Source organism: Corvus kubaryi, unplaced genomic scaffold (genome assembly GCF_017639235.1).
Source record: "Corvus kubaryi isolate FWS band 111438036 unplaced genomic scaffold, C.kubaryi_AGA036_p1.0 137, whole genome shotgun sequence".
Taxonomy (NCBI): Eukaryota; Metazoa; Chordata; class Aves; order Passeriformes; family Corvidae; genus Corvus; species Corvus kubaryi.
Window position 1 is genome coordinate 29,726,003 of NW_024580671.1, and position 11,329 is coordinate 29,737,331.

General features: G+C 44.2%; 1 protein-coding gene across 1 annotated transcript in view; it reads right to left on the reverse strand.

Annotated features, from left to right (window-relative positions):
• The window catches only part of PIK3CG (phosphatidylinositol-4,5-bisphosphate 3-kinase catalytic subunit gamma), a 33,914-nt gene extending 33,567 nt beyond the window's left edge, over positions 1 to 347 (reverse strand). The window contains exon 1 of the mRNA XM_042018355.1: positions 169 to 347. The gene's annotated coding sequence lies outside the window, so the exon portion shown is untranslated. The remainder of the gene's footprint in view (positions 1 to 168) is intronic.
• Positions 348 to 11,329: the final 10,982 nt, after the last annotated feature.

Here is an 11,329-nt window from a genome sequence, read left to right on the forward strand (position 1 = left end):
CCGCGGTGGGGGCCGCCGTGCGGCGGGCACGGGGCCGGGGCGGGGACGCCCGCGGCCGGCGCGGGGAGCGGAGCCGCGCCACCACTTGCGAGCCCGGGCCTCGGGCAGCACCGGCCCGGGGCGGGATCCGCCGCGACCCCCGCTGGCCCCCAGCACGGAGTTACTCACCGCAGCGGCGGCCCCGGCCCCAGACCCGGCCCCGGCTCCGGACAGGTGTTTCCCTCAGCAGGAAGCGGCGCGAGCCGGGGGCCGACGGGGAGGCTCCATGGCCGGCGGCAGAGGCAGCTCCGAAGCCGCCGCCAATCACACGCCGGGCAAAAAGGGAACCGGCTGCGGGGCCTCCCCGCCCCGCCCGGCCCCGCCGCGGCCCCGGGCACCCGGCCCCGACCCCGGCCCCGGCCCCGCCGCATCAGCCGGAGCGCACATAGACCCTCTGCCGGGGTGAAAGCACTACAGCTGCGGTGAGGCTTAGTCGCCAGCACAAGGCCCGCAGGACTTGTCCTGGTGTCAGCACAGGCAGCAAAACTTCCCTGGGCGCAGCTTCCTGAGGTGTTCCTTGCCCAGGAACCCAGAGCCGGCGTGCCCTTGGCACTCCAGCAGCGATCCCCGCCTGCCCGGCCAGCCCTGACAGCTTGTTCAGCCCCACACGTCAGGGCAGCGATGAATTAGTTTGTCTAAACTGCCCTTAAAAACCCTGGAGATGGCCGCCTACTCCAGCGTGGTGGTCTTCTGCTTAGGAAAGATTTTCGTGCTGTCTGATTAAATGTCTTCTCCTACAGATCAAGCATCTTGCTTGTCTTATTCCTCTTATGCAGTTTGGGGATTTTCTTCCTCCCTCCCCTCCAGCTACTTTCTTGTTTGAATTTGGTGTGTTACTGGTTTTCTACTATTTTTCCATCTCCAGACAAGGCAGTCCTGGATCTCTCTTTTTAGGTCATGTTCGTTAGACCTCCTGCGATTCCTGTAACTCGCCTCAGGTTCTTGCTAATTGGGCCACATTGTTTTTGGAAAGCACTGCTCAAAACTGGACATAGTAGTATTCCAGCTAAGGCTTTGCCAAGGCTGCCCACAGCAGGAGGATTAATTCGTCAGCCTTACGGTGCCAGACTCCAAATGCAGCTCAGGCATAACCATCCACATCCAATTCAAACAAACAAACAACTCCCCCTCACCACTCTTTCCCCATCCAGGCTGCTGTCTGTTTGGCTCTGAATGGAGCTGAGTGTTTCTGTCTCCACAGCTCTTGTTCAGAGTGAACAACAAAACTCTTTCCATGATTATGTTGAGACTTTTTTTTGATCCAGACCTTGCAATGAGATTCACAGGTGAACTCTGTATGGCGCAGAGTGCACACACTTGCCCTGAAAGCTAGGCTGACATAAGATTACATCTTCAAGGAACACTCTACAAGACCATAAGTTGCCACAAAGACTATAAAAATTATTATGATTTTTCTAGGTACATGTTCTTACCTTCCATAGAAAGAAAATATCAGAAGGAAATAACTAGTATGTTATAGATGCTATTACAAAAAGTTGGTTAATTGTTGTTATAGCGTGGATGGATTCTTTTGACTGAAAAAATCATATTCATGGTGTTAAGAATCATACCAGCCAGAAGCAGAAAAGAGAAACGTCTGTTTCAAAATGAATATCCATTACGCTGAACTGTGTCTGTAAGGAATCATAAAAGCTCTGTACTGGCCTCAAGTTCCCCTTTACATGAAAACAAAGCAAAAACCTTCAACAATTTATTGTGATGTGTGTGCAGCATAGGGGAAACAAGGTGAAGACTGACTTCGTGCTTGGTTTTGCCTGATACAATGGGTAATATCTGTCAAAGAAGTTCAGCTTTGCACAGCATTACTGAATGCTTTAAAAGATATTTAAAAGCCTTATCAAAATAGGAAGTCTTTTTTTGTTGTTGTTGGCTGGATCCCCAGATGGATCACTCCAGGAACACAAGTGTAGCCAGTTTGGCGACTAATCCTGTTAAAATCCGTGGACTTTATTTGGGGATGCACAAACATATGGAGATTTGAGCAGCTGAATAAAAAGACTCATTTGTCCAAAGACAGTTATAGAAGGGATAATTTACAGCCAGAGCAAATGACACGTTTCATGTTGATTTCAGCCAGAATTGTGTAACATTTTTAAAATAGCTATAAGTCAATATAGTGTTATTTGCAATGAAAGAATAAATTATTTTACACATTAAATTTGAGAAAGGTTGGTAAACTGAAAATCTTGCTCTCTTCAGGATTTAGTATGTTAATAAAATATTACATTTTTGCAGTTTATCTTCAGCTTGTCTATATACAGCTCAATTTTCTTTATTGCCTTTTCTGGCAAGTCAAGTAATACAGACTTTCCTGTAGGAAAGGATGCTCTCCTTATAGGTTGTATATTCTTTGGAAATACACATTTTAACATTATTTTCTCCCTGTTCTTTTCCAAATGTGACTTAAAACATTTCCCATCAATTATCATTTGGTTTGTTGGGTTTTTTTTAGTCAAGAACAGCCTGCACAATAAATTGAAATGCATATTTTACCATAGCAAAAACGGAACTTTGAAACAGTCAGGAATACCATAGCTTAATGAAGAAAGGTGAAGAACACAATTTGATATTTAAATGAAGCTGATTTAATCAAAATTAGTCATGCAAAGAAGCAATCATTTTGCTAATATAATCTTGTGAGGTGCAGTCAAAATGCAATTATTTTCTTTATCTACCTGTAATAAAAATATGACAAGGAATTGCTGTAATGATCTTAAATGGGAGTTTTGGAGGTTGAAGAAATGTAAGATGGTATCTTTTGTATCCTCTGCACAGTCAAACATCAGTTTTTATGTCATTTAGTGGAGAAACTGCGATAAAGAATAACAGCCACATTAAATTCTCAGCAACAACTTTATATACTGACATATGCTGGATAGAAATGTTCTGTTATCATTGACAAACTGGGTTCATTGCAATTTAGGAAATAGTATCTAATAGTATGGGTTGGTTTTATTATCTATATTGCCAGCAGAGAAAAAGATTAAATGCAGAAACTTTGTAGGTCTTGTAACAACAAAGTCAAAGTCTGCTTGCCTAAACCCAGCAATAGCTACATTCAGTTTTGTAATTGTTTCTTTATGTAAAGAAAATGGAAAAACCCCATTGTATGATACATTGTGCATCCTGGTGGAATGATAGGTAGACTTCTCCCTTCTTGGAGAATTTATGAGCTGGAATTTTCTAATTGGGTTGTAAACTCTTTATGATGCATTCAGTGGAGGATTTAAAATAAATTGACAGAATCCTTTTATCTTGCAGCTCTGCTGTGAAAACTGATCATGTAAGTGATCAGTTGTATTAACACTACTGTTATTGATTTGTCCATATGCACGATCATATGGCAACTTTGGTATCAAAAATAAGCTTCTCTTCTTGCTATAACTTGCCAACAAGCAGAGGAGGAGTGAGCTGAATTTTAGTTTGGCTTTTGCATCATGTTCTAGGTATGGTAGCTGCTTGTGAAAGGGATGTAACAGATAGATAAGTGGTGCCTGCAGATCTGTCCTCCATTCACAGATTTATGTCATGGGAAAGGCAGCTCTACTGATACTGGGGAAACAGGAGGAGACTTTGGGGAAATAGGGGGATCCAGAAGAGCAAATTAAAGGTGGGCTCTTGCTGCACCCCTGTGTAGGCAGTTAAGTCCTCTATGAGATGTCTCCTATGTGAGCTTGTTTTCCAGGTAGAAGCTCGGTCCAGGGGAACCTTTTAAGGTCTGCTGGGCATGAAAGAAGCCTTGTGGCCAGATCCAGAAATGATCTCTGTGAACCTCTGTAGGCAGAGCAGAGTCAGGAAATCTCTAACAAGGAAAAGAGGAGTCTTTCCTATCTCTTTCCCATCTCCCTCAAGAAATACCCACTCTTTCCTTTTTCTCCTAATAGGTTGGTGCTCCTGGTGACTGAGATTTTGCACAAAATCCCTCACTTCAAACACCTTAAGCTCACAAACAGGAAACAGCAGGTGTTCAGAAGCTTTCTGAGATACATCTGCTGAAGACTTTGTCTCCCATTTTACTGATTTAGGCTGTTATACTTCAGAATAGGTATTTAAAGCACAGGGTGGGAGTACAAGCTGTTTCCTCTGTGCTACATACATACACACACACATCAGCTGAGACGTAAAACTCACATAATACCTCTTACCGGCTTGAATGCCTTTTTTGGTCTGTTCATGTGTGTATGAGTTTGTCAGAGAGAGATGTACTCCTCATGGTAGCAGAGTGTATGTAAACAGATCTTTAAGATCACTGGTTATTCTTAAGGGGTGGAGAAACTCAAGTTTTATGGCTGCTGACAGAGAGGTCTCAGTATTAGGTGGTGATGCAATATTGCATCATCTTGTGGTGTTGGGACATGACAGAGGAAATAAAAGAGGTCAGAAATAGAAATATAAAGAAAGGGAGTTCACAATTCCAACAAGGCCTCTAGTCTAATAGCATTATATTAAGTGCTCTTTAATATAATGTAGGGACAGGAATTCCTCACTCTCTGAAAGTTTCTGACACAGAAAATAATGAGTCTAATTTTTTGATATGTTACGAGGTTTCTCTAGACAAGATCTCTGAACTGTGTTGCAGTGCTATCTTCCTGTCCTGATATTTATTGCTCTTAATCTTTGAAAATTTCCTCAGCTGTATATTCATTTGTTGGTGCAACCTTCAGTCTGTGAGGAGGTAAATATATTTGCATTGCATGGGAGTTATGTAAGGATAGACTTTTATCAGAGGATTTCTGTATTTTTGTTCTTGTACATGAGTAATATAAAATTCTTTCCGTTTAAATTACCTCATTGCCTCTCTCTGTATATTAAAGCAACATATCCTTTAGACAGAAAAGTGTTTTTTACCAGAGTTTCAGGCACCTCACAGGCAAATTGATCTGCTGTCATCATACTTAGGAATACTGAAAAGACATTTGAGGAGATCTATTTGTTTCAGAGAGTCTAGTTGAATAAAACTTGGCTCCAAAGAAAGCTCTTTCCCAGCCTGATCTTTTCTGGAAAAACACCCTTAATCTTCTCCAACAACTTTAAACTTCAAGAGGTGGCATTAGCAGAGTGTCCAGATCACCACATCTGAGGGAGTTTTGGGGACTGAATAACAGGATTTCATTCCAAAATGCTGAATCCATTCTACAGGAAGCCTGCGGGCAGGTCTGTTTCAGGAGGAGACTGGGGATCCTGTCTGGAAGCTGGGAATCCTGTTGGGATGCTGGGTTTGCATCTGTGACAACACTCCATACACTGGAGGTGGTACCTCATCATAGTGGTAGCTTTGCTAAACAAACACCTGTCCTCAGATTGGAGTATAGAGCTTCTGTGTTTACAAACAAATCAAAGCCTTGCCAGCCAGTACAACCATGATGAGTAAAAGCCACTTTCAGACCTGGAACTTTGTATATTTGCTTCCTAGAAATGAAAGCTGAGAAAAGCCGTGAACCAAACTTCCACATGGGAAGTGTCAACCCTTACACACAAAATGAGGACAGCATTATGCTGTGGATATTAGTGCTTCATCGTGTGTCAGTCTGGTCGGTATAGATGGCTGTCCATTGTCTGTGTCAGCCAGGGGTGGTTAAAGACAAACATGGAAACATAGCCCAGATAAAACAGCTGGTATTGCCAAACATCCCATGTATTTTAGTATCCCGTAAGTTACCATTACAAATATTGCATTATTTGTAAAATGCATGTCCCCATACTTTCCTGCTAGCAATGGAAAGCCAGGTTGTCTCCAGCAAAGTTTTGCAAAGCCTCTTCGGTGTTTCACAGCTTGAAGCGTGAGCTGTTCAGCAGGGGAGGACATGGTAACTAATCCCAGTTTGGGTGGGACTATCCCAGTCCTTTCTGGAAAGATACTGCTGCAAAGTGCTGGTCAGAGCCTGCTCTTTACACTCTCCACAAAGTAAGCTGTGCCTTATTCTTCCTTGATCTACACTTTGTGTTGCAGTTCTGCACCCCAAAGCTCAAAGGGAATATAGCAATGTCAGTCTCTGCACCATGACTCAGAATATGCCAGCTCAAGTATCAGCTAGATACCTGCTACATGACTTAGAAACCTTTAATGTCTTCTATTTCTGCAGTTAAAATATGTCAGTTGGACAGATCATGTTTTCCAGGGCACGTAGAACACCGGCCCCAAATATGTTGGTCAAGTTAGGCCAGCTTGCCTGCAGCACGTGTGGCTGAAAACAGGCAGGGCGTTGAGCTGGATCTCTTTATAGTTGTTCATCTGGCTGTCTATCAGCTACTGAACAGACATAGCCCAGAATAATAATCTCATGAACAACATTCAGAATTTCTTTGATGCATTTCAGAAGCTACGGGAAGTCTTCCTAAATTCACATAATGAGGCAGACATGCAGGAGCCTTGTGTTTCATCCCAGCAGGGAGCAATTGTTCTTCTCTGGGAAGCTGATGTTCTTTCCCAGTATTTTTTCCTTGTGTCTCCAATAACAAAATGTTTTAGCTGAGATGGTGTGATTTTCCTTCTTGAAGAGGGTGACCCAGTCCTGGATAGAACAGATGCTGCAGTCTTTCCAAAGTACAACAGTACCCTAAAAAGTGTGTGGTAGGTTGTCATGAATAAGGTTATAAAGATGAGGGACACGTGGGAGGATCCTAGGATGGTATTTCCTCTCTGATCTCAGATGATCTGAAATAATCCAGATTGGCTTGGGACTCTTCTGGGTTCCATTAAAGAGAAGAAAATAGAATAAATGCGTAGAAGGTGAATCCCTGCTATATCCAGAGGAAGAAGACAAGACCACACCATGAAGGAATTATCGATATAAGGGATGTGTAACAAATCCAAATGAATGAGTGACTTTGAAGACAGCATTTTTAAAATGCCTCCAGAAGAGTGACTACAAAAGGCTACATAGCAGAGCTTGTTTTAGGCACGGAAGTTGCTGCTATTGAGATAGCAGGCACTGCAGGGCCTGCCCCTGAGGACTGGCTGTAGATGTGATGGGAAGCTGGTCCTTATGAATGAGGGTGAGTGCTACAGAGCTTCCCTGAGGAAGGGTGACCTGCTGGCACAGGAGTACATGGTCCCTCGGATTCCAACACCTGTGAAGTGTCTCAGACTTCTGTCAAAAAGTGAAGCCCAGAAGAGTGTAATGACTCCTTTGTCTTGACAGGCTGAGCACTGGAGATGGATATCACACTTTGATTCATACTTTTCATTACTTTTGCCTCTGCTTCAAGTAATTGGCATCACAACGGTTGTAGATGAAAGAGACATTTGAAAAGGTGTTGCTGGGAGTTAAGGAGTTAAGTGTTTGCACCCAGGAGGTTGCTAATGAGGGGGAGCAACCCAGAAGACCATGACTTGACCGTTCAATACATAAATTAACTGGGCATGTTAAAAGCTCAGGGAAGAGCAGTGTTGGCTGAGTTAACTCAGTTTCACCTGAATAAACAGCAAGATATTCAGAGCAGTGTCCATGTACTAAGAGTGAAGGCATGTCAAAAGCTGATTGATCTGAAATCCCAGATTTAGCTTGTGAGATGCTCTGGTACCAGTGAGGTGAGTACCATTAAATAACCTCACTGAAACTTATGGTAGAAAAAATATATGGAGGCCAATGACTATACAAGGCATTCTTAACAAAAGATTTATTTAGGTGATGCATGGTCCGTCGAGGGGTGCCACAGGAAAAAATATATTTTAGGATTCCATGTAGTTAAAGGATGAAAAGTGTGCAGCCAAGAACACTGAAGATCCAGAAAGGATCTGATTTTGTGCACAGAGGGTGCATGTGCAATGGTAGCAGGGTTTGTGTTGGCAGTCATTTCAAAGGAACTTGGCATTACCCTGTTCTTCAGCCTTAATTCCATGAAAGGAAGAGTACAAAAAGCAAGGATTCTTTTCACTAGTGATTAGGGAAGAAACCAGCTGTTTGAATCTGAGTTAGTCTGATAATCTCATTTAACCAAATTATGTATGTTGAAACACTGTGGAGTTTGAGATAAGCAAATCCATCACAGGTCCTGCAGCCAGGGAGAAAGGAAGGTCTTGCATTTGATGTGCTTGGAGAGATACATGTGCAATTTCTGGCAGTGTAACTTGCTAGGAAATTGAACATAAGTCCAGATTCAGCCCATGGAGGAGGATTTAGACCAGCCTTTGGAGGTTTATCTGTGAGGAGTACACTGGCTGGCATGAACCCAGACGTTTCAGCCGACCACAAACCCTCTGTGGCATCACTGTAGCCAAGCTTTGGTACCTAACGTCTCTGACCTGCCATCCCACCCAGAGATACGCTCCTTGCCCCCGGCTTTGTGCCAAGGCAATTAAGCGCGTGATCTTTCCTGGGCATGTGCCTTGTGCCCGACCCTCCCCAGCCATCCCTGCCCGGCTGCGGTGCCACACGTTACGGCAACAGTGGCAGGGCCAAAGGGCACAAAGACAAGCGGCTCCTACAAACTCTTGCTCTCCGGAGCCACCCCCGGCATTTGCCCGCTCGCCATGGCTGCGTCAGCGGCCGCGGGTGTGACGTCACGGGCCGCCCGGGCCGCGCCGGCATTGCGTCACGCGCCGGGACAGAAGGACCCTGGTGCTGTGCTGACACCTGCTGGGCCGGCAGCAACAGCACCGGGGCTTTGTCCCGGCCCTGCGACAGCGGGGAAGGGCTCTGGATTTGTGCCTCCGCCTGTCCCCGATTCACTCGTGAGTTGTGGAGAATAGTGTTACTCGCCAGAGTTACCCAAAAGTCAGCCACCAGCGCTACTCACGTTAACCCCTAGCTAACCTAACCCGTAGTTAGTTCTATGTTTTCAGTCATTAATGTCTAAGTAATTGAAGATCCACAGGGTATGGAAATGCAAAGTATTTTCGTTTCTGAAAGAGAGTTGGTGACAATGATCTTGACTTATCTATGCCTCAACTACGTATGTCATCCAAAACAAGCGTTATCAGAGCTTTCACATCCCACCAACTCACCAGGTAAATTGTATAATATAAGCATCTAAATCCAGTTCTGGACATCCAGTTTTTGGCAGAGAGGAGCAAGAGAGGAAACGGAGGACTTCTCTTGCTGAGGACAGGCTTTATGGGAGAGCTCAAGGTGCTGTGCCAGGGTTACCTTTCAGCTGCCCACCAGGTTTTGAGCTGAGGCTTTGCCAGAGATGAGCAGACAACTCAGATTAAGGGGTGCACATGGGGAGCTGGGGTCTCCAAACACTTTTCAACTTGCCTTTGCCGGGGGTTACAGCTGGGGGTGCCCAGAAAACCTCACCTATCCAGGGGTGCCACATGACCACTGAGGCTTCTGACATCTTAAGGACACTAACACCTACACACCAGGTTGGTCTGAAATTGTCACTGAGGAACATGCATTGCTTGAGAGGGTGGCTGCTGATGCTGGGGCTGGTTCACATGCCCTGGCTTCTATAATCGTCCAGCAATGTGAATCTTCCTGACTCCATTTTAACTTCCATTTGTTTCATCTTCCTGATGTCATTTTCTGCAAAATGTTTCCTTTCTTTGTGCGCAGGAGCATGAGCATTACCCATGCTTTTGTCAAACCTTTCCGTAAGCCCTGCGCTATCCCTTCTCTCAGCTCAGATGGTTAAATTTGAGGAACTTAACAGCTTTATTTCTCCTCCTGTGTGAACCAGGTAACCATCACAGGCACAAAGGTCTGCTTGAGTGATACCAGGAATACTAAGCCAGCCATATGTGATGCTGGGCATCAGATGGAAGCCTAGCTTTTTTCTTCAAACCATCTGCTTTTGTGCAGCCACCTTCTCTTCACAGCTTCTCAGGTAAAAGTCTTTCAAAACTCTTAAATGAAATCTACTGTCACTTCAGTTATTGGACACAATGGGATATCTATGACAGAATATTATCTGCCAGAATATCACCATGCAACATGGTAAAACTCAGTACTCTCAGAGCACCAGCAGATTGCTGGTGATCTGGCTTCCATTCAAGCTCCTAAGATAATAATTTTCCCTGGATTTATTATCACAGGAAAGCAGAGTCCAGGAAAAATTATTAAATTCTGATGTAAAGATCCTAGTCAAGATATTAGCAGAAGGGATGCAGCAGATATTACCAAGTTCAGTAAAAGAAGTCAAAGAGTTACAAAACCATTATAAATACTTTTCCAGTAACATGAGAAGAGGATCAAGTTATACTGTATTCAAAGAAAAGAACAAAAAGCATACCAGAAGAACTGCATGCTGACTTATGGGAAATGATATTTTAAAAAGGAGAAGCCATGGTTTCTGATGAACAGTATGAAGTTAGACAGTATGCAGTCAGCAATACTAATTAACTTTAATGCTAGGCTTTTCTGGAGCAAATGGAATGTTTTAAGAAACATCTAGTTCTAAGTTGAAAGATAAAATTTTAAAATGTTTGACCTCTATTAATAAGTTTAAAATATATTTAGAATAATACCAACCCCCCCAAAAACCTCCTTAGAGTAAAAGACTTTCAGAAAATCTGTGTGGATAGGTAGAAGGATGAGCTGTTCACCTTTGAAGCTGGTGGTGGCACGGCCCTCCCTGCCTCCCATCCTCAGTCATGGCCATGGGAGATGGACTGTATTTGCTAAATTGTAGGTGCTCTTGGCCCTTCATTGGTTAGGAAGAAACCCCAAATACCCCTGAGGGCACAATAACTTATTTCTATCAGGGAGAGCTGGAACTCACTGGGAACCTCAGTGCAAGGAACGGTTAGAAAATGTGTTTCTTTGGCACTCACTCGGTGGACTTTAGATGAAGCAAAGCATGCTGCAAAGTTTGTTTTCTCCTAGAGAAAAGAAAGAGAGAGGAAAATAGAGAAGCTGCTTGTCTCCCTTTGGAATGAGAAAACATCTGCCATTTGGCTTGGTTTGGTTGGAGTGGGTGTAACTTGCTGACATGTTCAGCCAGAGACTTTCCACAAGGGCATTCTCGTGCCTTCAGTCTGTTCCTGCCAGACGCGGGGACAGCACGGACACATGAGCTGTCCCACATGGGGGAACATGTTTTACTGTATTCAGCCATTCAGCAGTGATGGGAGACCATAGAGCTGGGCCAAAGGCAGGAGGGTTGTGCCTACAAAACTGGTGAAGCCAATGACTTCTCTGTTGCTTCTCCTTCTAGTGACTTCAAAGTATCTATCAGGAGAAGGAGGAAATCTATGCACACAGCTGAGATTAAGGCATCAGTGATGTTGAAGAGGCATCTAGGAAGTAAATTACTCATAAGAATTAGGCAAAGATGTAACACAGACAGGGAATGTCTTGTGCTCACAGCCTTGCAGTGACAAACG